Consider the following 26,846-nt stretch of genomic DNA (forward strand, 5'->3'; position numbering starts at 1 on the left):
GTCGATTTGTTCTTTGCTTGCAAAATTTCTTGACTTTTTATCTGCAGGTATCTTAAGTGGAATCGAATTAATTTGTCCAGAGCTATATACCTAAAATATGGAACGCTTCACGAATTTGCGTGTCATCCTTGCGCAGGGGCCATGCTAATCTTCTCTGTATCGTTCCAATTTTAGTATATGTGCTGCCGAAGCAAGCACATTCCAAAAGCAAAGTCCTAAGATATATATACCCCACCATGTGCCTCAAGATTGATCTTAGGGAGAGTAAAAGATGGAAGTTAAATTCAGATGGGGTTTCAAAGACTGGAGAACACTTTACAATAAACAAGATAGAGCTACTTACTGGCAAAAAATTCAATATCCCATTAAGGAAAGGCCACCAATTTCTATACGTACCACAGTCAAATAAATTATGCAAATTAGCATGTGGAGGTTCATTTCTTTTGGAACCATAGGCTGTACAAGATTAAAATTGCTCCTAAGTACAGAACAAGTGAAGTAGGAATGGAAAATGGCAAAATAGTTTTCTAAGACTTAATAGAAGTACTGAGACAACCTGCACAATTTAGACAAGAATTGAATTTGAAAATGATATGTCATGTCGAACTGATTTTGTCATAAAAAAGTTGGTCGATTTGTTCTTTGCTTGCAAAATTTCTTGACTTTTTATCTGCAGGTATCTTAAGTGGAATCGAATTAATTTGTCCAGAGCTATATACCTAAAATATGGAACGCTTCACGAATTTGCGTGTCATCCTTGCGCAGGGGCCATGCTAATCTTCTCTGTATCGTTCCAATTTTAGTATATGTGCTGCCGAAGCAAGCACATTCCAAAAGCAAAGTCCTAAGAGTTATATACCCCACCATGTGCCTCAAGATTGATCTTAGGGAGAGTGAAAGTTGGAAGTAAAATTTAAATAGGGTTTTATAAACTGGAGAACATTAACAAGATAGAGCTGCTAACTGGCAAAAAAATTCAATATCCCATTAAGGAATAGCCATCGATTTCCATACATATCACAGTGAAACAAATTATGAAAATTGGCATGTAGAGGTTCATTTCTTCAAAACCATAGACTGTACTAGGCTAAAATTGCTTCTTTGCATTCTTTGGCTAGGATGGCACTTGACAAAAATGGGTGCTCTTTGCCAGGCACCCCTGTGCATCTAAGCAGCCAGGTTTCCAGACATCAGCAAAATCTCCAGCCAAAAAAACATTTACTGCCCATTAAATAACCATTCTTTTTTATAACTTTATAGTTTATAGCATTTAGTTTAGGGAGACTAAAGAATTTTACTTCTAAATGTTTTTAGTTTATAATACTAATCATATGCTAATCACCATTTATGTAATCGGTTAATGTCAAATAAGTGGGCAAAAAGGTCAAAAATGACATAGTTTACACTTAAAATGTATTTGTTGCTAAACAAATTTGGATATATGCAAATTATGTAACTGCTAAACTTTAAGATTGTAAATTAAGTATTGTGTGCACTATCTTTTGGCTCAATTAACAATAAAAGTAAAAAATACAGATGAATAGCATATGGTAAGTATTATAAATTAATAATATATATATATTTTGAAGCCACAACTTGGTCTCCCTAATTGTATTGGTATATGATTTAAACTAGCCCTAACATTTTATTTTTATATTTGTACATTCTGTTAGAGGTGCTTATGTGTTGTGAATGGCTCCTTGGTTTGGCATCTAATACATTATGTGTTCAGTTCTTATTTTTGTGGAACAGAGTTAAAAAAAGAAGTTTTAGAAGTCTAGTATATTCATGGGTGCTTGGGGAGTTTCTTGATAGAACATTATGTGTAGGGGGAGAAGCTAGGCATTTGTTCTTTGTGGAAAGGGTCTTAAATCTCATGCATTAAGCAAATTAGGTGATTGCAGCATGCACCATGGGCTTCAATAATTATATAATAGCAGATTTGATTTGCTGGAGATTGTGGTTTCGTACTGTACAATTGTCTAGAGTTATGAATAGGTATTGGATAAAGAAAGATAGATTTTTCCACTGTACCAAGCAGAACCTATTGGGTGCAGCAGTGCATATTCATGCCTTCAGGCCTGGAGTGACTTGGAGGGGGCACCTGTCCCTTACGTTTCCGCTTCGACCAATAGATACACCCCTGCAAGTTCAATAAGAATTGAAGGTGGCTAAATAATTTTCTAAGTTTAAATATAACTGAGGCAGTCTGCACAATTCACACAATGATAAGTCATGTCTAACTGATGACATCATACAAGAGTTGGTCGATTTGTTCTTTGCTTGCAAAACTTCTTACCTTTTTATCTGTAGGTATCATTAAGTGGAAAAGAATTAATTTGTCCAGAGCTATATACCTAAAATATGGAACGCTTCACGAATTTGCGTGTCATCCTTGCGCAGGGGCCATGCTAATCTTCTCTGTATCGTTCCAATTTTAGTATATGTGCTGCCGAAGCAAGCACATTCCAAAAGCAAAGTCCTAAGATATATATACCCCACCATGTGCCTCAAGATTGATCTTAGGGAGAGTAAAAGATGGAAGTTAAATTCAGATGGGGTTTCAAAGACTGGAGAACACTTTACAATAAACAAGATAGAGCTACTTACTGGCAAAAAATTCAATATCCCATTAAGGAAAGGCCACCAATTTCTATACGTACCACAGTCAAATAAATTATGCAAATTAGCATGTGGAGGTTCATTTCTTTTGGAACCATAGGCTGTACAAGATTAAAATTGCTCCTAAGTACAGAACAAGTGAAGTAGGAATGGAAAATGTTAAAATAGTTTTCTAAGACTTAATAGAAGTACTGAGACAACCTGCACAATTTAGACAAGAATTGAATTTGAAAATGATATGTCATGTCGAACTGATTTTGTCATAAAAAAGTTGGTCGATTTGTTCTTTGCTTGCAAAATTTCTTGACTTTTTATCTGCAGGTATCTTAAGTGGAATCGAATTAATTTGTCCAGAGCTATATACCTAAAATATGGAACGCTTCACGAATTTGCGTGTCATCCTTGCGCAGGGGCCATGCTAATCTTCTCTGTATCGTTCCAATTTTAGTATATGTGCTGCCGAAGCAAGCACATTCCAAAAGCAAAGTCCTAAGATATATATACCCCACCATGTGCCTCAAGATTGATCTTAGGGAGAGTAAAAGATGGAAGTTAAATTCAGATGGGGTTTCAAAGACTGGAGAACACTTTACAATAAACAAGATAGAGCTACTTACTGGCAAAAAATTCAATATCCCATTAAGGAAAGGCCACCAATTTCTATACGTACCACAGTCAAATAAATTATGCAAATTAGCATGTGGAGGTTCATTTCTTTTGGAACCATAGGCTGTACAAGATTAAAATTGCTCCTAAGTACAGAACAAGTGAAGTAGGAATGGAAAATGGCAAAATAGTTTTCTAAGACTTAATAGAAGTACTGAGACAACCTGCACAATTTAGACAAGAATTGAATTTGAAAATGATATGTCATGTCGAACTGATTTTGTCATAAAAAAGTTGGTCGATTTGTTCTTTGCTTGCAAAATTTCTTGACTTTTTATCTGCAGGTATCTTAAGTGGAATCGAATTAATTTGTCCAGAGCTATATACCTAAAATATGGAACGCTTCACGAATTTGCGTGTCATCCTTGCGCAGGGGCCATGCTAATCTTCTCTGTATCGTTCCAATTTTAGTATATGTGCTGCCGAAGCAAGCACATTCCAAAAGCAAAGTCCTAAGAGTTATATACCCCACCATGTGCCTCAAGATTGATCTTAGGGAGAGTGAAAGTTGGAAGTAAAATTTAAATAGGGTTTTATAAACTGGAGAACATTAACAAGATAGAGCTGCTAACTGGCAAAAAAATTCAATATCCCATTAAGGAATAGCCATCGATTTCCATACATATCACAGTGAAACAAATTATGAAAATTGGCATGTAGAGGTTCATTTCTTCAAAACCATAGACTGTACTAGGCTAAAATTGCTTCTTTGCATTCTTTGGCTAGGATGGCACTTGACAAAAATGGGTGCTCTTTGCCAGGCACCCCTGTGCATCTAAGCAGCCAGGTTTCCAGACATCAGCAAAATCTCCAGCCAAAAAAACATTTACTGCCCATTAAATAACCATTCTTTTTTATAACTTTATAGTTTATAGCATTTAGTTTAGGGAGACTAAAGAATTTTACTTCTAAATGTTTTTAGTTTATAATACTAATCATATGCTAATCACCATTTATGTAATCGGTTAATGTCAAATAAGTGGGCAAAAAGGTCAAAAATGACATAGTTTACACTTAAAATGTATTTGTTGCTAAACAAATTTGGATATATGCAAATTATGTAACTGCTAAACTTTAAGATTGTAAATTAAGTATTGTGTGCACTATCTTTTGGCTCAATTAACAATAAAAGTAAAAAATACAGATGAATAGCATATGGTAAGTATTATAAATTAATAATATATATATATTTTGAAGCCACAACTTGGTCTCCCTAATTGTATTGGTATATGATTTAAACTAGCCCTAACATTTTATTTTTATATTTGTACATTCTGTTAGAGGTGCTTATGTGTTGTGAATGGCTCCTTGGTTTGGCATCTAATACATTATGTGTTCAGTTCTTATTTTTGTGGAACAGAGTTAAAAAAAGAAGTTTTAGAAGTCTAGTATATTCATGGGTGCTTGGGGAGTTTCTTGATAGAACATTATGTGTAGGGGGAGAAGCTAGGCATTTGTTCTTTGTGGAAAGGGTCTTAAATCTCATGCATTAAGCAAATTAGGTGATTGCAGCATGCACCATGGGCTTCAATAATTATATAATAGCAGATTTGATTTGCTGGAGATTGTGGTTTCGTACTGTACAATTGTCTAGAGTTATGAATAGGTATTGGATAAAGAAAGATAGATTTTTCCACTGTACCAAGCAGAACCTATTGGGTGCAGCAGTGCATATTCATGCCTTCAGGCCTGGAGTGACTTGGAGGGGGCACCTGTCCCTTACGTTTCCGCTTCGACCAATAGATACACCCCTGCAAGTTCAATAAGAATTGAAGGTGGCTAAATAATTTTCTAAGTTTAAATATAACTGAGGCAGTCTGCACAATTCACACAATGATAAGTCATGTCTAACTGATGACATCATACAAGAGTTGGTCGATTTGTTCTTTGCTTGCAAAACTTCTTACCTTTTTATCTGTAGGTATCATTAAGTGGAAAAGAATTAATTTGTCCAGAGCTATATACCTAAAATATGGAACGCTTCACGAATTTGCGTGTCATCCTTGCGCAGGGGCCATGCTAATCTTCTCTGTATCGTTCCAATTTTAGTATATGTGCTGCCGAAGCAAGCACATTCCAAAAGCAAAGTCCTAAGATATATATACCCCACCATGTGCCTCAAGATTGATCTTAGGGAGAGTAAAAGATGGAAGTTAAATTCAGATGGGGTTTCAAAGACTGGAGAACACTTTACAATAAACAAGATAGAGCTACTTACTGGCAAAAAATTCAATATCCCATTAAGGAAAGGCCACCAATTTCTATACGTACCACAGTCAAATAAATTATGCAAATTAGCATGTGGAGGTTCATTTCTTTTGGAACCATAGGCTGTACAAGATTAAAATTGCTCCTAAGTACAGAACAAGTGAAGTAGGAATGGAAAATGTTAAAATAGTTTTCTAAGACTTAATAGAAGTACTGAGACAACCTGCACAATTTAGACAAGAATTGAATTTGAAAATGATATGTCATGTCGAACTGATTTTGTCATAAAAAAGTTGGTCGATTTGTTCTTTGCTTGCAAAATTTCTTGACTTTTTATCTGCAGGTATCTTAAGTGGAATCGAATTAATTTGTCCAGAGCTATATACCTAAAATATGGAAGGCTTCACGAATTTGCGTGTCATCCTTGCGCAGGGGCCATGCTAATCTTCTCTGTATCGTTCCAATTTTAGTATATGTGCTGCCGAAGCAAGCACATTCCAAAAGCAAAGTCCTAAGATATATATACCCCACCATGTGCCTCAAGATTGATCTTAGGGAGAGTAAAAGATGGAAGTTAAATTCAGATGGGGTTTCAAAGACTGGAGAACACTTTACAATAAACAAGATAGAGCTACTTACTGGCAAAAAATTCAATATCCCATTAAGGAAAGGCCACCAATTTCTATACGTACCACAGTCAAATAAATTATGCAAATTAGCATGTGGAGGTTCATTTCTTTTGGAACCATAGGCTGTACAAGATTAAAATTGCTCCTAAGTACAGAACAAGTGAAGTAGGAATGGAAAATGGCAAAATAGTTTTCTAAGACTTAATAGAAGTACTGAGACAACCTGCACAATTTAGACAAGAATTGAATTTGAAAATGATATGTCATGTCGAACTGATTTTGTCATAAAAAAGTTGGTCGATTTGTTCTTTGCTTGCAAAATTTCTTGACTTTTTATCTGCAGGTATCTTAAGTGGAATCGAATTAATTTGTCCAGAGCTATATACCTAAAATATGGAACGCTTCACGAATTTGCGTGTCATCCTTGCGCAGGGGCCATGCTAATCTTCTCTGTATCGTTCCAATTTTAGTATATGTGCTGCCGAAGCAAGCACATTCCAAAAGCAAAGTCCTAAGAGTTATATACCCCACCATGTGCCTCAAGATTGATCTTAGGGAGAGTGAAAGTTGGAAGTAAAATTTAAATAGGGTTTTATAAACTGGAGAACATTAACAAGATAGAGCTGCTAACTGGCAAAAAAATTCAATATCCCATTAAGGAATAGCCATCGATTTCCATACATATCACAGTGAAACAAATTATGAAAATTGGCATGTAGAGGTTCATTTCTTCAAAACCATAGACTGTACTAGGCTAAAATTGCTTCTTTGCATTCTTTGGCTAGGATGGCACTTGACAAAAATGGGTGCTCTTTGCCAGGCACCCCTGTGCATCTAAGCAGCCAGGTTTCCAGACATCAGCAAAATCTCCAGCCAAAAAAACATTTACTGCCCATTAAATAACCATTCTTTTTTATAACTTTATAGTTTATAGCATTTAGTTTAGGGAGACTAAAGAATTTTACTTCTAAATGTTTTTAGTTTATAATACTAATCATATGCTAATCACCATTTATGTAATCGGTTAATGTCAAATAAGTGGGCAAAAAGGTCAAAAATGACATAGTTTACACTTAAAATGTATTTGTTGCTAAACAAATTTGGATATATGCAAATTATGTAACTGCTAAACTTTAAGATTGTAAATTAAGTATTGTGTGCACTATCTTTTGGCTCAATTAACAATAAAAGTAAAAAATACAGATGAATAGCATATGGTAAGTATTATAAATTAATAATATATATATATTTTGAAGCCACAACTTGGTCTCCCTAATTGTATTGGTATATGATTTAAACTAGCCCTAACATTTTATTTTTATATTTGTACATTCTGTTAGAGGTGCTTATGTGTTGTGAATGGCTCCTTGGTTTGGCATCTAATACATTATGTGTTCAGTTCTTATTTTTGTGGAACAGAGTTAAAAAAAGAAGTTTTAGAAGTCTAGTATATTCATGGGTGCTTGGGGAGTTTCTTGATAGAACATTATGTGTAGGGGGAGAAGCTAGGCATTTGTTCTTTGTGGAAAGGGTCTTAAATCTCATGCATTAAGCAAATTAGGTGATTGCAGCATGCACCATGGGCTTCAATAATTATATAATAGCAGATTTGATTTGCTGGAGATTGTGGTTTCGTACTGTACAATTGTCTAGAGTTATGAATAGGTATTGGATAAAGAAAGATAGATTTTTCCACTGTACCAAGCAGAACCTATTGGGTGCAGCAGTGCATATTCATGCCTTCAGGCCTGGAGTGACTTGGAGGGGGCACCTGTCCCTTACGTTTCCGCTTCGACCAATAGATACACCCCTGCAAGTTCAATAAGAATTGAAGGTGGCTAAATAATTTTCTAAGTTTAAATATAACTGAGGCAGTCTGCACAATTCACACAATGATAAGTCATGTCTAACTGATGACATCATACAAGAGTTGGTCGATTTGTTCTTTGCTTGCAAAACTTCTTACCTTTTTATCTGTAGGTATCATTAAGTGGAAAAGAATTAATTTGTCCAGAGCTATATACCTAAAATATGGAACGCTTCACGAATTTGCGTGTCATCCTTGCGCAGGGGCCATGCTAATCTTCTCTGTATCGTTCCAATTTTAGTATATGTGCTGCCGAAGCAAGCACATTCCAAAAGCAAAGTCCTAAGATATATATACCCCACCATGTGCCTCAAGATTGATCTTAGGGAGAGTAAAAGATGGAAGTTAAATTCAGATGGGGTTTCAAAGACTGGAGAACACTTTACAATAAACAAGATAGAGCTACTTACTGGCAAAAAATTCAATATCCCATTAAGGAAAGGCCACCAATTTCTATACGTACCACAGTCAAATAAATTATGCAAATTAGCATGTGGAGGTTCATTTCTTTTGGAACCATAGGCTGTACAAGATTAAAATTGCTCCTAAGTACAGAACAAGTGAAGTAGGAATGGAAAATGTTAAAATAGTTTTCTAAGACTTAATAGAAGTACTGAGACAACCTGCACAATTTAGACAAGAATTGAATTTGAAAATGATATGTCATGTCGAACTGATTTTGTCATAAAAAAGTTGGTCGATTTGTTCTTTGCTTGCAAAATTTCTTGACTTTTTATCTGCAGGTATCTTAAGTGGAATCGAATTAATTTGTCCAGAGCTATATACCTAAAATATGGAACGCTTCACGAATTTGCGTGTCATCCTTGCGCAGGGGCCATGCTAATCTTCTCTGTATCGTTCCAATTTTAGTATATGTGCTGCCGAAGCAAGCACATTCCAAAAGCAAAGTCCTAAGAGTTATATACCCCACCATGTGCCTCAAGATTGATCTTAGGGAGAGTGAAAGTTGGAAGTAAAATTTAAATAGGGTTTTATAAACTGGAGAACATTAACAAGATAGAGCTGCTAACTGGCAAAAAAATTCAATATCCCATTAAGGAATAGCCATCGATTTCCATACATATCACAGTGAAACAAATTATGAAAATTGGCATGTAGAGGTTCATTTCTTCAAAACCATAGACTGTACTAGGCTAAAATTGCTTCTTTGCATTCTTTGGCTAGGATGGCACTTGACAAAAATGGGTGCTCTTTGCCAGGCACCCCTGTGCATCTAAGCAGCCAGGTTTCCAGACATCAGCAAAATCTCCAGCCAAAAAAACATTTACTGCCCATTAAATAACCATTCTTTTTTATAACTTTATAGTTTATAGCATTTAGTTTAGGGAGACTAAAGAATTTTACTTCTAAATGTTTTTAGTTTATAATACTAATCATATGCTAATCACCATTTATGTAATCGGTTAATGTCAAATAAGTGGGCAAAAAGGTCAAAAATGACATAGTTTACACTTAAAATGTATTTGTTGCTAAACAAATTTGGATATATGCAAATTATGTAACTGCTAAACTTTAAGATTGTAAATTAAGTATTGTGTGCACTATCTTTTGGCTCAATTAACAATAAAAGTAAAAAATACAGATGAATAGCATATGGTAAGTATTATAAATTAATAATATATATATATTTTGAAGCCACAACTTGGTCTCCCTAATTGTATTGGTATATGATTTAAACTAGCCCTAACATTTTATTTTTATATTTGTACATTCTGTTAGAGGTGCTTATGTGTTGTGAATGGCTCCTTGGTTTGGCATCTAATACATTATGTGTTCAGTTCTTATTTTTGTGGAACAGAGTTAAAAAAAGAAGTTTTAGAAGTCTAGTATATTCATGGGTGCTTGGGGAGTTTCTTGATAGAACATTATGTGTAGGGGGAGAAGCTAGGCATTTGTTCTTTGTGGAAAGGGTCTTAAATCTCATGCATTAAGCAAATTAGGTGATTGCAGCATGCACCATGGGCTTCAATAATTATATAATAGCAGATTTGATTTGCTGGAGATTGTGGTTTCGTACTGTACAATTGTCTAGAGTTATGAATAGGTATTGGATAAAGAAAGATAGATTTTTCCACTGTACCAAGCAGAACCTATTGGGTGCAGCAGTGCATATTCATGCCTTCAGGCCTGGAGTGACTTGGAGGGGGCACCTGTCCCTTACGTTTCCGCTTCGACCAATAGATACACCCCTGCAAGTTCAATAAGAATTGAAGGTGGCTAAATAATTTTCTAAGTTTAAATATAACTGAGGCAGTCTGCACAATTCACACAATGATAAGTCATGTCTAACTGATGACATCATACAAGAGTTGGTCGATTTGTTCTTTGCTTGCAAAACTTCTTACCTTTTTATCTGTAGGTATCATTAAGTGGAAAAGAATTAATTTGTCCAGAGCTATATACCTAAAATATGGAACGCTTCACGAATTTGCGTGTCATCCTTGCGCAGGGGCCATGCTAATCTTCTCTGTATCGTTCCAATTTTAGTATATGTGCTGCCGAAGCAAGCACATTCCAAAAGCAAAGTCCTAAGATATATATACCCCACCATGTGCCTCAAGATTGATCTTAGGGAGAGTAAAAGATGGAAGTTAAATTCAGATGGGGTTTCAAAGACTGGAGAACACTTTACAATAAACAAGATAGAGCTACTTACTGGCAAAAAATTCAATATCCCATTAAGGAAAGGCCACCAATTTCTATACGTACCACAGTCAAATAAATTATGCAAATTAGCATGTGGAGGTTCATTTCTTTTGGAACCATAGGCTGTACAAGATTAAAATTGCTCCTAAGTACAGAACAAGTGAAGTAGGAATGGAAAATGTTAAAATAGTTTTCTAAGACTTAATAGAAGTACTGAGACAACCTGCACAATTTAGACAAGAATTGAATTTGAAAATGATATGTCATGTCGAACTGATTTTGTCATAAAAAAGTTGGTCGATTTGTTCTTTGCTTGCAAAATTTCTTGACTTTTTATCTGCAGGTATCTTAAGTGGAATCGAATTAATTTGTCCAGAGCTATATACCTAAAATATGGAACGCTTCACGAATTTGCGTGTCATCCTTGCGCAGGGGCCATGCTAATCTTCTCTGTATCGTTCCAATTTTAGTATATGTGCTGCCGAAGCAAGCACATTCCAAAAGCAAAGTCCTAAGAGTTATATACCCCACCATGTGCCTCAAGATTGATCTTAGGGAGAGTGAAAGTTGGAAGTAAAATTTAAATAGGGTTTTATAAACTGGAGAACATTAACAAGATAGAGCTGCTAACTGGCAAAAAAATTCAATATCCCATTAAGGAATAGCCATCGATTTCCATACATATCACAGTGAAACAAATTATGAAAATTGGCATGTAGAGGTTCATTTCTTCAAAACCATAGACTGTACTAGGCTAAAATTGCTTCTTTGCATTCTTTGGCTAGGATGGCACTTGACAAAAATGGGTGCTCTTTGCCAGGCACCCCTGTGCATCTAAGCAGCCAGGTTTCCAGACATCAGCAAAATCTCCAGCCAAAAAAACATTTACTGCCCATTAAATAACCATTCTTTTTTATAACTTTATAGTTTATAGCATTTAGTTTAGGGAGACTAAAGAATTTTACTTCTAAATGTTTTTAGTTTATAATACTAATCATATGCTAATCACCATTTATGTAATCGGTTAATGTCAAATAAGTGGGCAAAAAGGTCAAAAATGACATAGTTTACACTTAAAATGTATTTGTTGCTAAACAAATTTGGATATATGCAAATTATGTAACTGCTAAACTTTAAGATTGTAAATTAAGTATTGTGTGCACTATCTTTTGGCTCAATTAACAATAAAAGTAAAAAATACAGATGAATAGCATATGGTAAGTATTATAAATTAATAATATATATATATTTTGAAGCCACAACTTGGTCTCCCTAATTGTATTGGTATATGATTTAAACTAGCCCTAACATTTTATTTTTATATTTGTACATTCTGTTAGAGGTGCTTATGTGTTGTGAATGGCTCCTTGGTTTGGCATCTAATACATTATGTGTTCAGTTCTTATTTTTGTGGAACAGAGTTAAAAAAAGAAGTTTTAGAAGTCTAGTATATTCATGGGTGCTTGGGGAGTTTCTTGATAGAACATTATGTGTAGGGGGAGAAGCTAGGCATTTGTTCTTTGTGGAAAGGGTCTTAAATCTCATGCATTAAGCAAATTAGGTGATTGCAGCATGCACCATGGGCTTCAATAATTATATAATAGCAGATTTGATTTGCTGGAGATTGTGGTTTCGTACTGTACAATTGTCTAGAGTTATGAATAGGTATTGCATAAAGAAAGATAGATTTTTCCACTGTACCAAGCAGAACCTATTGGGTGCAGCAGTGCATATTCATGCCTTCAGGCCTGGAGTGACTTGGAGGGGGCACCTGTCCCTTACGTTTCCGCTTCGACCAATAGATACACCCCTGCAAGTTCAATAAGAATTGAAGGTGGCTAAATAATTTTCTAAGTTTAAATATAACTGAGGCAGTCTGCACAATTCACACAATGATAAGTCATGTCTAACTGATGACATCATACAAGAGTTGGTCGATTTGTTCTTTGCTTGCAAAACTTCTTACCTTTTTATCTGTAGGTATCATTAAGTGGAAAAGAATTAATTTGTCCAGAGCTATATACCTAAAATATGGAACGCTTCACGAATTTGCGTGTCATCCTTGCGCAGGGGCCATGCTAATCTTCTCTGTATCGTTCCAATTTTAGTATATGTGCTGCCGAAGCAAGCACATTCCAAAAGCAAAGTCCTAAGATATATATACCCCACCATGTGCCTCAAGATTGATCTTAGGGAGAGTAAAAGATGGAAGTTAAATTCAGATGGGGTTTCAAAGACTGGAGAACACTTTACAATAAACAAGATAGAGCTACTTACTGGCAAAAAATTCAATATCCCATTAAGGAAAGGCCACCAATTTCTATACGTACCACAGTCAAATAAATTATGCAAATTAGCATGTGGAGGTTCATTTCTTTTGGAACCATAGGCTGTACAAGATTAAAATTGCTCCTAAGTACAGAACAAGTGAAGTAGGAATGGAAAATGTTAAAATAGTTTTCTAAGACTTAATAGAAGTACTGAGACAACCTGCACAATTTAGACAAGAATTGAATTTGAAAATGATATGTCATGTCGAACTGATTTTGTCATAAAAAAGTTGGTCGATTTGTTCTTTGCTTGCAAAATTTCTTGACTTTTTATCTGCAGGTATCTTAAGTGGAATCGAATTAATTTGTCCAGAGCTATATACCTAAAATATGGAAGGCTTCACGAATTTGCGTGTCATCCTTGCGCAGGGGCCATGCTAATCTTCTCTGTATCGTTCCAATTTTAGTATATGTGCTGCCGAAGCAAGCACATTCCAAAAGCAAAGTCCTAAGATATATATACCCCACCATGTGCCTCAAGATTGATCTTAGGGAGAGTAAAAGATGGAAGTTAAATTCAGATGGGGTTTCAAAGACTGGAGAACACTTTACAATAAACAAGATAGAGCTACTTACTGGCAAAAAATTCAATATCCCATTAAGGAAAGGCCACCAATTTCTATACGTACCACAGTCAAATAAATTATGCAAATTAGCATGTGGAGGTTCATTTCTTTTGGAACCATAGGCTGTACAAGATTAAAATTGCTCCTAAGTACAGAACAAGTGAAGTAGGAATGGAAAATGGCAAAATAGTTTTCTAAGACTTAATAGAAGTACTGAGACAACCTGCACAATTTAGACAAGAATTGAATTTGAAAATGATATGTCATGTCGAACTGATTTTGTCATAAAAAAGTTGGTCGATTTGTTCTTTGCTTGCAAAATTTCTTGACTTTTTATCTGCAGGTATCTTAAGTGGAATCGAATTAATTTGTCCAGAGCTATATACCTAAAATATGGAACGCTTCACGAATTTGCGTGTCATCCTTGCGCAGGGGCCATGCTAATCTTCTCTGTATCGTTCCAATTTTAGTATATGTGCTGCCGAAGCAAGCACATTCCAAAAGCAAAGTCCTAAGAGTTATATACCCCACCATGTGCCTCAAGATTGATCTTAGGGAGAGTGAAAGTTGGAAGTAAAATTTAAATAGGGTTTTATAAACTGGAGAACATTAACAAGATAGAGCTGCTAACTGGCAAAAAAATTCAATATCCCATTAAGGAATAGCCATCGATTTCCATACATATCACAGTGAAACAAATTATGAAAATTGGCATGTAGAGGTTCATTTCTTCAAAACCATAGACTGTACTAGGCTAAAATTGCTTCTTTGCATTCTTTGGCTAGGATGGCACTTGACAAAAATGGGTGCTCTTTGCCAGGCACCCCTGTGCATCTAAGCAGCCAGGTTTCCAGACATCAGCAAAATCTCCAGCCAAAAAAACATTTACTGCCCATTAAATAACCATTCTTTTTTATAACTTTATAGTTTATAGCATTTAGTTTAGGGAGACTAAAGAATTTTACTTCTAAATGTTTTTAGTTTATAATACTAATCATATGCTAATCACCATTTATGTAATCGGTTAATGTCAAATAAGTGGGCAAAAAGGTCAAAAATGACATAGTTTACACTTAAAATGTATTTGTTGCTAAACAAATTTGGATATATGCAAATTATGTAACTGCTAAACTTTAAGATTGTAAATTAAGTATTGTGTGCACTATCTTTTGGCTCAATTAACAATAAAAGTAAAAAATACAGATGAATAGCATATGGTAAGTATTATAAATTAATAATATATATATATTTTGAAGCCACAACTTGGTCTCCCTAATTGTATTGGTATATGATTTAAACTAGCCCTAACATTTTATTTTTATATTTGTACATTCTGTTAGAGGTGCTTATGTGTTGTGAATGGCTCCTTGGTTTGGCATCTAATACATTATGTGTTCAGTTCTTATTTTTGTGGAACAGAGTTAAAAAAAGAAGTTTTAGAAGTCTAGTATATTCATGGGTGCTTGGGGAGTTTCTTGATAGAACATTATGTGTAGGGGGAGAAGCTAGGCATTTGTTCTTTGTGGAAAGGGTCTTAAATCTCATGCATTAAGCAAATTAGGTGATTGCAGCATGCACCATGGGCTTCAATAATTATATAATAGCAGATTTGATTTGCTGGAGATTGTGGTTTCGTACTGTACAATTGTCTAGAGTTATGAATAGGTATTGGATAAAGAAAGATAGATTTTTCCACTGTACCAAGCAGAACCTATTGGGTGCAGCAGTGCATATTCATGCCTTCAGGCCTGGAGTGACTTGGAGGGGGCACCTGTCCCTTACGTTTCCGCTTCGACCAATAGATACACCCCTGCAAGTTCAATAAGAATTGAAGGTGGCTAAATAATTTTCTAAGTTTAAATATAACTGAGGCAGTCTGCACAATTCACACAATGATAAGTCATGTCTAACTGATGACATCATACAAGAGTTGGTCGATTTGTTCTTTGCTTGCAAAACTTCTTACCTTTTTATCTGTAGGTATCATTAAGTGGAAAAGAATTAATTTGTCCAGAGCTATATACCTAAAATATGGAACGCTTCACGAATTTGCGTGTCATCCTTGCGCAGGGGCCATGCTAATCTTCTCTGTATCGTTCCAATTTTAGTATATGTGCTGCCGAAGCAAGCACATTCCAAAAGCAAAGTCCTAAGATATATATACCCCACCATGTGCCTCAAGATTGATCTTAGGGAGAGTAAAAGATGGAAGTTAAATTCAGATGGGGTTTCAAAGACTGGAGAACACTTTACAATAAACAAGATAGAGCTACTTACTGGCAAAAAATTCAATATCCCATTAAGGAAAGGCCACCAATTTCTATACGTACCACAGTCAAATAAATTATGCAAATTAGCATGTGGAGGTTCATTTCTTTTGGAACCATAGGCTGTACAAGATTAAAATTGCTCCTAAGTACAGAACAAGTGAAGTAGGAATGGAAAATGTTAAAATAGTTTTCTAAGACTTAATAGAAGTACTGAGACAACCTGCACAATTTAGACAAGAATTGAATTTGAAAATGATATGTCATGTCGAACTGATTTTGTCATAAAAAAGTTGGTCGATTTGTTCTTTGCTTGCAAAATTTCTTGACTTTTTATCTGCAGGTATCTTAAGTGGAATCGAATTAATTTGTCCAGAGCTATATACCTAAAATATGGAACGCTTCACGAATTTGCGTGTCATCCTTGCGCAGGGGCCATGCTAATCTTCTCTGTATCGTTCCAATTTTAGTATATGTGCTGCCGAAGCAAGCACATTCCAAAAGCAAAGTCCTAAGATATATATACCCCACCATGTGCCTCAAGATTGATCTTAGGGAGAGTAAAAGATGGAAGTTAAATTCAGATGGGGTTTCAAAGACTGGAGAACACTTTACAATAAACAAGATAGAGCTACTTACTGGCAAAAAATTCAATATCCCATTAAGGAAAGGCCACCAATTTCTATACGTACCACAGTCAAATAAATTATGCAAATTAGCATGTGGAGGTTCATTTCTTTTGGAACCATAGGCTGTGCAAGATTAAAATTGCTCCTAAGTACAGAACAAGTGAAGTAGGAATGGAAAATGGCAAAATAGTTTTCTAAGACTTAATAGAAGTAATGAGACAACCTGCACAATTTAGACAAGAATTGAATTTGAAAATGATATGTCATGTCGAACTGATTTTGTCATAAAAAAGTTGGTCGATTTGTTCTTTGCTTGCAAAATTTCTTGACTTTTTATCTGCAGGTATCTTAAGTGGAATCGAATTAATTTGTCCAGAGCTATATACCTAAAATATGGAACGCTTCACGAATTTGCGTGTCATCCTTGCGCAGGGGCCATGCTAATCTTCTCTGTATCGTTCCAATTTTAGTATATGTGCTGCCGAAGCAAGCACATTCCAAAAGCAAAGTCCTAAGAGTTATATACCCCACCATGTGCCTCAAGATTGATCTTAGGGAGAGGGAAAGTTGGAAGTAAAATTTAAATAGGGTTTTATAAACTGGAGAACATTGACAAGATAGAGCTGCTAACTGGCAAAAAAATTCAATATCCCATTAAGAAATAGCCATCGATTTCCATACATACCACAGTGAAACAAATTATGAAAATTGGCATGTAGAGGTTCATTTCTTCAAAACCATAGACTGTACTAGACTAAAATTGCTTCTTTGCATTCTTTGGCTAGGATGGCACTTGACAAAAATGGGTGCTCTTTGCCAGGCACCCCTGTGCATCTAAGCAGCCAGGTTTCCAGACATCAGCAAAATCTCCAGCCAAAAAAACATTTACTGCCCATTAAATAACCATTCTTTTTTATAACTTTATAGTTTATAGCATTTAGTTTAGGGAGACTAAAGAATTTTACTTCTAAATGTTTTTAGTTTATAATACTAATCATATGCTAATCACCATTTATGTAATCGGTTAATGTCAAATAAGTGGGCAAAAAGGTAAAAAATGACATAGTTTACACTTAAAATGTATTTGTTGCTAAACAAATTTGGATATATGCAAATTATGTAACTGCTAAACTTTAAGATTGTAAATTAAGTATTGTGTGCACTATCTTTTGGCTCAATTAACAATAAAAGTAAAAAATACAGATGAATAGCATATGGTAAGTATTATAAATTAATAATATATATATATTTTGAAGCCACAACTTGGTCTCCCTAATTGTATTGGTATATGATTTAAACTAGCCCTAACATTTTATTTTTATATTTGTACATTCTGTTAGAGGTGCTTATGTGTTGTGAATGGCTCCTTGGTTTGACATCTAATACATTATGTGTTCAGTTCTTATTTTTGTGGAACAGAGTTAAAAAAAGAATTTTTAGAAGTCTAGTATATTCATGGGTGCTTGGGGAGTTTCTTGATAGAACATTATGTGTAGGGGGAGAAGCTAGGCATTTGTTCTTTGTGGAAAGGGTCTTAAATCTCATGCATTAAGCAAATTAGGTGATTGCAGCATGCACCATGGGCTTCAATAATTATATAATAGCAGATTTGATTTGCTGGAGATTGTGGTTTTGTACTGTACAATTGTCTAGAGTTATGAATAGGTATTGGATAAAGAAAGATAGATTTTTCCACTGTACCAAGCAGAACCTATTGGGTGCAGCAGTGCATATTCATGCCTTCAGGCCTGGAGTGACTTGGAGGGGGCACCTGTCCCTTACGTTTCCGCTTCGACCAATAGATACACCCCTGCAAGTTCAATAAGAATTGAAGGTGGCTAAATAATTTTCTAAGTTTAAATATAACTGAGGCAGTCTGCACAATTCACACAATGATAAGTCATGTCTAACTGATGACATCATACAAGAGTTGGTCGATTTGTTCTTTGCTTGCAAAACTTCTTACCTTTTTATCTGCAGGTATCATTAAGTGGAAAAGAATTAATTTGTCCAGAGCTATATACCTAAAATATGGAACGCTTCACGAATTTGCGTGTCATCCTTGCGCAGGGGCCATGCTAATCTTCTCTGTATCGTTCCAATTTTAGTATATGTGCTGCCGAAGCAAGCACATTCCAAAAGCAAAGTCCTAAGATATATATACCCCACCATGTGCCTCAAGATTGATCTTAGGGAGAGTAAAAGATGGAAGTTAAATTCAGATGGGGTTTCAAAGACTGGAGAACACTTTACAATAAACAAGATAGAGCTACTTACTGGCAAAAAATTCAATATCCCATTAAGGAAAGGCCACCAATTTCTATACGTACCACAGTCAAATAAATTATGCAAATTAGCATGTGGAGGTTCATTTCTTTTGGAACCATAGGCTGTACAAGATTAAAATTGCTCCTAAGTACAGAACAAGTGAAGTAGGAATGGAAAATGTTAAAATAGTTTTCTAAGACTTAATAGAAGTACTGAGACAACCTGCACAATTTAGACAAGAATTGAATTTGAAAATGATATGTCATGTCGAACTGATTTTGTCATAAAAAAGTTGGTCGATTTGTTCTTTGCTTGCAAAATTTCTTGACTTTTTATCTGCAGGTATCTTAAGTGGAATCGAATTAATTTGTCCAGAGCTATATACCTAAAATATGGAAGGCTTCACGAATTTGCGTGTCATCCTTGCGCAGGGGCCATGCTAATCTTCTCTGTATCGTTCCAATTTTAGTATATGTGCTGCCGAAGCAAGCACATTCCAAAAGCAAAGTCCTAAGATATATATACCCCACCATGTGCCTCAAGATTGATCTTAGGGAGAGTAAAAGATGGAAGTTAAATTCAGATGGGGTTTCAAAGACTGGAGAACACTTTACAATAAACAAGATAGAGCTACTTACTGGCAAAAAATTCAATATCCCATTAAGGAAAGGCCACCAATTTCTATACGTACCACAGTCAAATAAATTATGCAAATTAGCATGTGGAGGTTCATTTCTTTTGGAACCATAGGCTGTACAAGATTAAAATTGCTCCTAAGTACAGAACAAGTGAAGTAGGAATGGAAAATGGCAAAATAGTTTTCTAAGACTTAATAGAAGTACTGAGACAACCTGCACAATTTAGACAAGAATTGAATTTGAAAATGATATGTCATGTCGAACTGATTTTGTCATAAAAAAGTTGGTCGATTTGTTCTTTGCTTGCAAAATTTCTTGACTTTTTATCTGCAGGTATCTTAAGTGGAATCGAATTAATTTGTCCAGAGCTATATACCTAAAATATGGAACGCTTCACGAATTTGCGTGTCATCCTTGCGCAGGAGCCATGCTAATCTTCTCTGTATCATTCCAATTTTAGTATATGTGCTGCCGAAGCAAGCACATTCCAAAAGCAAAGTCCTAAGAGTTATATACCCCACCATGTGCCTCAAGATTGATCTTAGGGAGAGTGAAAGTTGGAAGTAAAATTTAAATAGGGTTTTATAAACTACAGAACATTAACAAGATAGAGCTGCTAACTGGCAAAAAAATTCAATATCCCATTAAGGAATAGCCATCGATTTCCATACATACCACAGTGAAATAAATTATGAAAATTGGCATGTAGAGGTTCATTTCTTCAAAACCATAGACTGTACTAGGCTATAATTGCTTCTTTGCATAGGATGGCACTTGACAAAAATGGGTGCTCTTTGCCAGGCACCCCTGTGCATCTAAGCAGCCAGGTTTCCAGACATCAGCAAAATCTCCAGCCAAAAAAACATTTACTGCCCATTAAATAACCATTCTTTTTTATAACTTTATAGTTTATAGCATTTAGTTTAGGGAGACTAAAGAATTTTACTTCTAAATGTTTTTAGTTTATAATACTAATCATATGCTAATCACCATTTATGTAATCGGTTAATGTCAAATAAGTGGGCAAAAAGGTCAAAAATGACATAGTTTACACTTAAAATGTATTTGTTGCTAAACAAATTTGGATATATGCAAATTATGTAACTGCTAAACTTTAAGATTGTAAATTAAGTATTGTGTGCACTATCTTTTGGCTCAATTAACAATAAAAGTAAAAAATACAGATGAATAGCATATGGTAAGTATTATAAATTAATAATATATATATATTTTGAAGCCACAACTTGGTCTCCCTAATTGTATTGGTATATGATTTAAACTAGCCCTAACATTTTATTTTTATATTTGTACATTCTGTTAGAGGTGCTTATGTGTTGTGAATGGCTCCTTGGTTTGGCATCTAATACATTATGTGTTCAGTTCTTATTTTTGTGGAACAGAGTTAAAAAAAGAAGTTTTAGAAGTCTAGTATATTCATGGGTGCTTGGGGAGTTTCTTGATAGAACATTATGTGTAGGGGGAGAAGCTAGGCATTTGTTCTTTGTGGAAAGGGTCTTAAATCTCATGCATTAAGCAAATTAGGTGATTGCAGCATGCACCATGGGCTTCAATAATTATATAATAGCAGATTTGATTTGCTGGAGATTGTGGTTTCGTACTGTACAATTGTCTAGAGTTATGAATAGGTATTGGATAAAGAAAGATAGATTTTTCCACTGTACCAAGCAGAACCTATTGGGTGCAGCAGTGCATATTCATGCCTTCAGGCCTGGAGTGACTTGGAGGGGGCACCTGTCCCTTACGTTTCCGCTTCGACCAATAGATACACCCCTGCAAGTTCAATAAGAATTGAAGGTGGCTAAATAATTTTCTAAGTTTAAATATAACTGAGGCAGTCTGCACAATTCACACAATGATAAGTCATGTCTAACTGATGACATCATACAAGAGTTGGTCGATTTGTTCTTTGCTTGCAAAACTTCTTACCTTTTTATCTGCAGGTATCATTAAGTGGAAAAGAATTAATTTGTCCAGAGCTATATACCTAAAATATGGAACGCTTCACGAATTTGCGTGTCATCCTTGCGCAGGGGCCATGCTAATCTTCTCTGTATCGTTCCAATTTTAGTATATGTGCTGCCGAAGCAAGCACATTCCAAAAGCAAAGTCCTAAGATATATATACCCCACCATGTGCCTCAAGATTGATCTTAGGGAGAGTAAAAGATGGAAGTTAAATTCAGATGGGGTTTCAAAGACTGGAGAACACTTTACAATAAACAAGATAGAGCTACTTACTGGCAAAAAATTCAATATCCCATTAAGGAAAGGCCACCAATTTCTATACGTACCACAGTCAAATAAATTATGCAAATTAGCATGTGGAGGTTCATTTCTTTTGGAACCATAGGCTGTACAAGATTAAAATTGCTCCTAAGTACAGAACAAGTGAAGTAGGAATGGAAAATGTTAAAATAGTTTTCTAAGACTTAATAGAAGTACTGAGACAACCTGCACAATTTAGACAAGAATTGAATTTGAAAATGATATGTCATGTCGAACTGATTTTGTCATAAAAAAGTTGGTCGATTTGTTCTTTGCTTGCAAAATTTCTTGACTTTTTATCTGCAGGTATCTTAAGTGGAATCGAATTAATTTGTCCAGAGCTATATACCTAAAATATGGAAGGCTTCACGAATTTGCGTGTCATCCTTGCGCAGGGGCCATGCTAATCTTCTCTGTATCGTTCCAATTTTAGTATATGTGCTGCCGAAGCAAGCACATTCCAAAAGCAAAGTCCTAAGATATATATACCCCACCATGTGCCTCAAGATTGATCTTAGGGAGAGTAAAAGATGGAAGTTAAATTCAGATGGGGTTTCAAAGACTGGAGAACACTTTACAATAAACAAGATAGAGCTACTTACTGGCAAAAAATTCAATATCCCATTAAGGAAAGGCCACCAATTTCTATACGTACCACAGTCAAATAAATTATGCAAATTAGCATGTGGAGGTTCATTTCTTTTGGAACCATAGGCTGTACAAGATTAAAATTGCTCCTAAGTACAGAACAAGTGAAGTAGGAATGGAAAATGGCAAAATAGTTTTCTAAGACTTAATAGAAGTACTGAGACAACCTGCACAATTTAGACAAGAATTGAATTTGAAAATGATATGTCATGTCGAACTGATTTTGTCATAAAAAAGTTGGTCGATTTGTTCTTTGCTTGCAAAATTTCTTGACTTTTTATCTGCAGGTATCTTAAGTGGAATCGAATTAATTTGTCCAGAGCTATATACCTAAAATATGGAACGCTTCACGAATTTGCGTGTCATCCTTGCGCAGGAGCCATGCTAATCTTCTCTGTATCATTCCAATTTTAGTATATGTGCTGCCGAAGCAAGCACATTCCAAAAGCAAAGTCCTAAGAGTTATATACCCCACCATGTGCCTCAAGATTGATCTTAGGGAGAGTGAAAGTTGGAAGTAAAATTTAAATAGGGTTTTATAAACTGGAGAACATTAACAAGATAGAGCTGCTAACTGGCAAAAAAATTCAATATCCCATTAAGGAATAGCCATCGATTTCCATACATACCACAGTGAAATAAATTATGAAAATTGGCATGTAGAGGTTCATTTCTTCAAAACCATAGACTGTACTAGGCTATAATTGCTTCTTTGCATAGGATGGCACTTGACAAAAATGGGTGCTCTTTGCCAGGCACCCCTGTGCATCTAAGCAGCCAGGTTTCCAGACATCAGCAAAATCTCCAGCCAAAAAAACATTTACTGCCCATTAAATAACCATTCTTTTTTATAACTTTATAGTTTATAGCATTTAGTTTAGGGAGACTAAAGAATTTTACTTCTAAATGTTTTTAGTTTATAATACTAATCATATGCTAATCACCATTTATGTAATCGGTTAATGTCAAATAAGTGGGCAAAAAGGTCAAAAATGACATAGTTTACACTTAAAATGTATTTGTTGCTAAACAAATTTGGATATATGCAAATTATGTAACTGCTAAACTTTAAGATTGTAAATTAAGTATTGTGTGCACTATCTTTTGGCTCAATTAACAATAAAAGTAAAAAATACAGATGAATAGCATATGGTAAGTATTATAAATTAATAATATATATATATTTTGAAGCCACAACTTGGTCTCCCTAATTGTATTGGTATATGATTTAAACTAGCCCTAACATTTTATTTTTATATTTGTACATTCTGTTAGAGGTGCTTATGTGTTGTGAATGGCTCCTTGGTTTGGCATCTAATACATTATGTGTTCAGTTCTTATTTTTGTGGAACAGAGTTAAAAAAAGAAGTTTTAGAAGTCTAGTATATTCATGGGTGCTTGGGGAGTTTCTTGATAGAACATTATGTGTAGGGGGAGAAGCTAGGCATTTGTTCTTTGTGGAAAGGGTCTTAAATCTCATGCATTAAGCAAATTAGGTGATTGCAGCATGCACCATGGGCTTCAATAATTATATAATAGCAGATTTGATTTGCTGGAGATTGTGGTTTCGTACTGTACAATTGTCTAGAGTTATGAATAGGTATTGGATAAAGAAAGATAGATTTTTCCACTGTACCAAGCAGAACCTATTGGGTGCAGCAGTGCATATTCATGCCTTCAGGCCTGGAGTGACTTGGAGGGGGCACCTGTCCCTTACGTTTCCGCTTCGACCAATAGATACACCCCTGCAAGTTCAATAAGAATTGAAGGTGGCTAAATAATTTTCTAAGTTTAAATATAACTGAGGCAGTCTGCACAATTCACACAATGATAAGTCATGTCTAACTGATGACATCATACAAGAGTTGGTCGATTTGTTCTTTGCTTGCAAAACTTCTTACCTTTTTATCTGTAGGTATCATTAAGTGGAAAAGAATTAATTTGTCCAGAGCTATATACCTAAAATATGGAACGCTTCACGAATTTGCGTGTCATCCTTGCGCAGGGGCCATGCTAATCTTCTCTGTATCGTTCCAATTTTAGTATATGTGCTGCCGAAGCAAGCACATTCCAAAAGCAAAGTCCTAAGATATATATACCCCACCATGTGCCTCAAGATTGATCTTAGGGAGAGTAAAAGATGGAAGTTAAATTCAGATGGGGTTTCAAAGACTGGAGAACACTTTACAATAAACAAGATAGAGCTACTTACTGGCAAAAAATTCAATATCCCATTAAGGAAAGGCCACCAATTTCTATACGTACCACAGTCAAATAAATTATGCAAATTAGCATGTGGAGGTTCATTTCTTTTGGAACCATAGGCTGTACAAGATTAAAATTGCTCCTAAGTACAGAACAAGTGAAGTAGGAATGGAAAATGTTAAAATAGTTTTCTAAGACTTAATAGAAGTACTGAGACAACCTGCACAATTTAGACAAGAATTGAATTTGAAAATGATATGTCATGTCGAACTGATTTTGTCATAAAAAAGTTGGTCGATTTGTTCTTTGCTTGCAAAATTTCTTGACTTTTTATCTGCAGGTATCTTAAGTGGAATCGAATTAATTTGTCCAGAGCTATATACCTAAAATATGGAACGCTTCACGAATTTGCGTGTCATCCTTGCGCAGGGGCCATGCTAATCTTCTCTGTATCGTTCCAATTTTAGTATATGTGCTGCCGAAGCAAGCACATTCCAAAAGCAAAGTCCTAAGATATATATACCCCACCATGTGCCTCAAGATTGATCTTAGGGAGAGTAAAAGATGGAAGTTAAATTCAGATGGGGTTTCAAAGACTGGAGAACACTTTACAATAAACAAGATAGAGCTACTTACTGGCAAAAAATTCAATATCCCATTAAGGAAAGGCCACCAATTTCTATACGTACCACAGTCAAATAAATTATGCAAATTAGCATGTGGAGGTTCATTTCTTTTGGAACCATAGGCTGTACAAGATTAAAATTGCTCCTAAGTACAGAACAAGTGAAGTAGGAATGGAAAATGGCAAAATAGTTTTCTAAGACTTAATAGAAGTACTGAGACAACCTGCACAATTTAGACAAGAATTGAATTTGAAAATGATATGTCATGTCGAACTGATTTTGTCATAAAAAAGTTGGTCGATTTGTTCTTTGCTTGCAAAATTTCTTGACTTTTTATCTGCAGGTATCTTAAGTGGAATCGAATTAATTTGTCCAGAGCTATATACCTAAAATATGGAACGCTTCACGAATTTGCGTGTCATCCTTGCGCAGGGGCCATGCTAATCTTCTCTGTATCGTTCCAATTTTAGTATATGTGCTGCCGAAGCAAGCACATTCCAAAAGCAAAGTCCTAAGAGTTATATACCCCACCATGTGCCTCAAGATTGATCTTAGGGAGAGTGAAAGTTGGAAGTAAAATTTAAATAGGGTTTTATAAACTGGAGAACATTAACAAGATAGAGCTGCTAACTGGCAAAAAAATTCAATATCCCATTAAGGAATAGCCATCGATTTCCATACATATCACAGTGAAACAAATTATGAAAATTGGCATGTAGAGGTTCATTTCTTCAAAACCATAGACTGTACTAGGCTAAAATTGCTTCTTTGCATTCTTTGGCTAGGATGGCACTTGACAAAAATGGGTGCTCTTTGCCAGGCACCCCTGTGCATCTAAGCAGCCAGGTTTCCAGACATCAGCAAAATCTCCAGCCAAAAAAACATTTACTGCCCATTAAATAACCATTCTTTTTTATAACTTTATAGTTTATAGCATTTAGTTTAGGGAGACTAAAGAATTTTACTTCTAAATGTTTTTAGTTTATAATACTAATCATATGCTAATCACCATTTATGTAATCGGTTAATGTCAAATAAGTGGGCAAAAAGGTCAAAAATGACATAGTTTACACTTAAAATGTATTTGTTGCTAAACAAATTTGGATATATGCAAATTATGTAACTGCTAAACTTTAAGATTGTAAATTAAGTATTGTGTGCACTATCTTTTGGCTCAATTAACAATAAAAGTAAAAAATACAGATGAATAGCATATGGTAAGTATTATAAATTAATAATATATATATATTTTGAAGCCACAACTTGGTCTCCCTAATTGTATTGGTATATGATTTAAACTAGCCCTAACATTTTATTTTTATATTTGTACATTCTGTTAGAGGTGCTTATGTGTTGTGAATGGCTCCTTGGTTTGGCATCTAATACATTATGTGTTCAGTTCTTATTTTTGTGGAACAGAGTTAAAAAAAGAAGTTTTAGAAGTCTAGTATATTCATGGGTGCTTGGGGAGTTTCTTGATAGAACATTATGTGTAGGGGGAGAAGCTAGGCATTTGTTCTTTGTGGAAAGGGTCTTAAATCTCATGCATTAAGCAAATTAGGTGATTGCAGCATGCACCATGGGCTTCAATAATTATATAATAGCAGATTTGATTTGCTGGAGATTGTGGTTTCGTACTGTACAATTGTCTAGAGTTATGAATAGGTATTGGATAAAGAAAGATAGATTTTTCCACTGTACCAAGCAGAACCTATTGGGTGCAGC

At 35.1% G+C, this 26,846-nt stretch overlaps 27 non-coding genes across 27 annotated transcripts; all 27 read right to left on the bottom strand.

Annotated features, from left to right (window-relative positions):
- Nucleotides 1-91: 91 nt before the first annotated feature.
- Nucleotides 92-198, bottom strand: LOC148431403 (U6 spliceosomal RNA). The gene has a single exon (XR_015877150.1). It is a non-coding gene; the product is annotated as a U6 spliceosomal RNA (small nuclear RNA).
- A 522-nt stretch (nucleotides 199-720) lies between these two features.
- LOC148431404 (U6 spliceosomal RNA) lies at nucleotides 721-827 on the bottom strand. The gene has a single exon (XR_015877161.1). It is a non-coding gene; the product is annotated as a U6 spliceosomal RNA (small nuclear RNA).
- A 1,531-nt stretch (nucleotides 828-2,358) lies between these two features.
- LOC148431405 (U6 spliceosomal RNA) lies at nucleotides 2,359-2,465 on the bottom strand. Its single transcript, XR_015877172.1, has one exon. It is a non-coding gene; the product is annotated as a U6 spliceosomal RNA (small nuclear RNA).
- Nucleotides 2,466-2,987: 522 nt separating this feature from the next.
- Nucleotides 2,988-3,094, bottom strand: LOC148431406 (U6 spliceosomal RNA). Its single transcript, XR_015877175.1, has one exon. It is a non-coding gene; the product is annotated as a U6 spliceosomal RNA (small nuclear RNA).
- Nucleotides 3,095-3,616: 522 nt separating this feature from the next.
- LOC148431407 (U6 spliceosomal RNA) lies at nucleotides 3,617-3,723 on the bottom strand. The gene has a single exon (XR_015877176.1). It is a non-coding gene; the product is annotated as a U6 spliceosomal RNA (small nuclear RNA).
- A 1,531-nt stretch (nucleotides 3,724-5,254) lies between these two features.
- Nucleotides 5,255-5,361, bottom strand: LOC148431408 (U6 spliceosomal RNA). Its single transcript, XR_015877151.1, has one exon. It is a non-coding gene; the product is annotated as a U6 spliceosomal RNA (small nuclear RNA).
- A 522-nt stretch (nucleotides 5,362-5,883) lies between these two features.
- Nucleotides 5,884-5,990, bottom strand: LOC148431409 (U6 spliceosomal RNA). Its single transcript, XR_015877168.1, has one exon. It is a non-coding gene; the product is annotated as a U6 spliceosomal RNA (small nuclear RNA).
- A 522-nt stretch (nucleotides 5,991-6,512) lies between these two features.
- Nucleotides 6,513-6,619, bottom strand: LOC148431410 (U6 spliceosomal RNA). Its single transcript, XR_015877152.1, has one exon. It is a non-coding gene; the product is annotated as a U6 spliceosomal RNA (small nuclear RNA).
- A 1,531-nt stretch (nucleotides 6,620-8,150) lies between these two features.
- LOC148431411 (U6 spliceosomal RNA) lies at nucleotides 8,151-8,257 on the bottom strand. The gene has a single exon (XR_015877153.1). It is a non-coding gene; the product is annotated as a U6 spliceosomal RNA (small nuclear RNA).
- Nucleotides 8,258-8,779: 522 nt separating this feature from the next.
- On the bottom strand, nucleotides 8,780-8,886 carry LOC148431412 (U6 spliceosomal RNA). Its single transcript, XR_015877154.1, has one exon. It is a non-coding gene; the product is annotated as a U6 spliceosomal RNA (small nuclear RNA).
- A 1,531-nt stretch (nucleotides 8,887-10,417) lies between these two features.
- On the bottom strand, nucleotides 10,418-10,524 carry LOC148431413 (U6 spliceosomal RNA). Its single transcript, XR_015877155.1, has one exon. It is a non-coding gene; the product is annotated as a U6 spliceosomal RNA (small nuclear RNA).
- A 522-nt stretch (nucleotides 10,525-11,046) lies between these two features.
- On the bottom strand, nucleotides 11,047-11,153 carry LOC148431414 (U6 spliceosomal RNA). The gene has a single exon (XR_015877156.1). It is a non-coding gene; the product is annotated as a U6 spliceosomal RNA (small nuclear RNA).
- A 1,531-nt stretch (nucleotides 11,154-12,684) lies between these two features.
- On the bottom strand, nucleotides 12,685-12,791 carry LOC148431415 (U6 spliceosomal RNA). The gene has a single exon (XR_015877157.1). It is a non-coding gene; the product is annotated as a U6 spliceosomal RNA (small nuclear RNA).
- Nucleotides 12,792-13,313: 522 nt separating this feature from the next.
- Nucleotides 13,314-13,420, bottom strand: LOC148431416 (U6 spliceosomal RNA). Its single transcript, XR_015877169.1, has one exon. It is a non-coding gene; the product is annotated as a U6 spliceosomal RNA (small nuclear RNA).
- A 522-nt stretch (nucleotides 13,421-13,942) lies between these two features.
- Nucleotides 13,943-14,049, bottom strand: LOC148431417 (U6 spliceosomal RNA). Its single transcript, XR_015877158.1, has one exon. It is a non-coding gene; the product is annotated as a U6 spliceosomal RNA (small nuclear RNA).
- Nucleotides 14,050-15,580: 1,531 nt separating this feature from the next.
- On the bottom strand, nucleotides 15,581-15,687 carry LOC148431418 (U6 spliceosomal RNA). Its single transcript, XR_015877159.1, has one exon. It is a non-coding gene; the product is annotated as a U6 spliceosomal RNA (small nuclear RNA).
- A 522-nt stretch (nucleotides 15,688-16,209) lies between these two features.
- On the bottom strand, nucleotides 16,210-16,316 carry LOC148431419 (U6 spliceosomal RNA). The gene has a single exon (XR_015877160.1). It is a non-coding gene; the product is annotated as a U6 spliceosomal RNA (small nuclear RNA).
- Nucleotides 16,317-16,838: 522 nt separating this feature from the next.
- On the bottom strand, nucleotides 16,839-16,945 carry LOC148431420 (U6 spliceosomal RNA). Its single transcript, XR_015877162.1, has one exon. It is a non-coding gene; the product is annotated as a U6 spliceosomal RNA (small nuclear RNA).
- A 1,531-nt stretch (nucleotides 16,946-18,476) lies between these two features.
- On the bottom strand, nucleotides 18,477-18,583 carry LOC148431421 (U6 spliceosomal RNA). Its single transcript, XR_015877163.1, has one exon. It is a non-coding gene; the product is annotated as a U6 spliceosomal RNA (small nuclear RNA).
- Nucleotides 18,584-19,105: 522 nt separating this feature from the next.
- Nucleotides 19,106-19,212, bottom strand: LOC148431422 (U6 spliceosomal RNA). Its single transcript, XR_015877170.1, has one exon. It is a non-coding gene; the product is annotated as a U6 spliceosomal RNA (small nuclear RNA).
- Nucleotides 19,213-19,734: 522 nt separating this feature from the next.
- LOC148431423 (U6 spliceosomal RNA) lies at nucleotides 19,735-19,841 on the bottom strand. The gene has a single exon (XR_015877173.1). It is a non-coding gene; the product is annotated as a U6 spliceosomal RNA (small nuclear RNA).
- A 1,522-nt stretch (nucleotides 19,842-21,363) lies between these two features.
- On the bottom strand, nucleotides 21,364-21,470 carry LOC148431424 (U6 spliceosomal RNA). The gene has a single exon (XR_015877164.1). It is a non-coding gene; the product is annotated as a U6 spliceosomal RNA (small nuclear RNA).
- A 522-nt stretch (nucleotides 21,471-21,992) lies between these two features.
- LOC148431425 (U6 spliceosomal RNA) lies at nucleotides 21,993-22,099 on the bottom strand. Its single transcript, XR_015877171.1, has one exon. It is a non-coding gene; the product is annotated as a U6 spliceosomal RNA (small nuclear RNA).
- A 522-nt stretch (nucleotides 22,100-22,621) lies between these two features.
- Nucleotides 22,622-22,728, bottom strand: LOC148431426 (U6 spliceosomal RNA). The gene has a single exon (XR_015877174.1). It is a non-coding gene; the product is annotated as a U6 spliceosomal RNA (small nuclear RNA).
- Nucleotides 22,729-24,250: 1,522 nt separating this feature from the next.
- On the bottom strand, nucleotides 24,251-24,357 carry LOC148431427 (U6 spliceosomal RNA). Its single transcript, XR_015877165.1, has one exon. It is a non-coding gene; the product is annotated as a U6 spliceosomal RNA (small nuclear RNA).
- Nucleotides 24,358-24,879: 522 nt separating this feature from the next.
- LOC148431428 (U6 spliceosomal RNA) lies at nucleotides 24,880-24,986 on the bottom strand. Its single transcript, XR_015877166.1, has one exon. It is a non-coding gene; the product is annotated as a U6 spliceosomal RNA (small nuclear RNA).
- Nucleotides 24,987-25,508: 522 nt separating this feature from the next.
- Nucleotides 25,509-25,615, bottom strand: LOC148431429 (U6 spliceosomal RNA). The gene has a single exon (XR_015877167.1). It is a non-coding gene; the product is annotated as a U6 spliceosomal RNA (small nuclear RNA).
- Between the last annotated feature and the right edge of the window lie 1,231 nt (nucleotides 25,616-26,846).

The sequence above is a fragment of the Taudactylus pleione genome, unplaced genomic scaffold (assembly GCF_031769625.1).
Source record: "Taudactylus pleione unplaced genomic scaffold, aTauple2 ptg002276l, whole genome shotgun sequence".
In the NCBI taxonomy this organism is placed as follows: domain Eukaryota; kingdom Metazoa; phylum Chordata; class Amphibia; order Anura; family Myobatrachidae; genus Taudactylus; species Taudactylus pleione.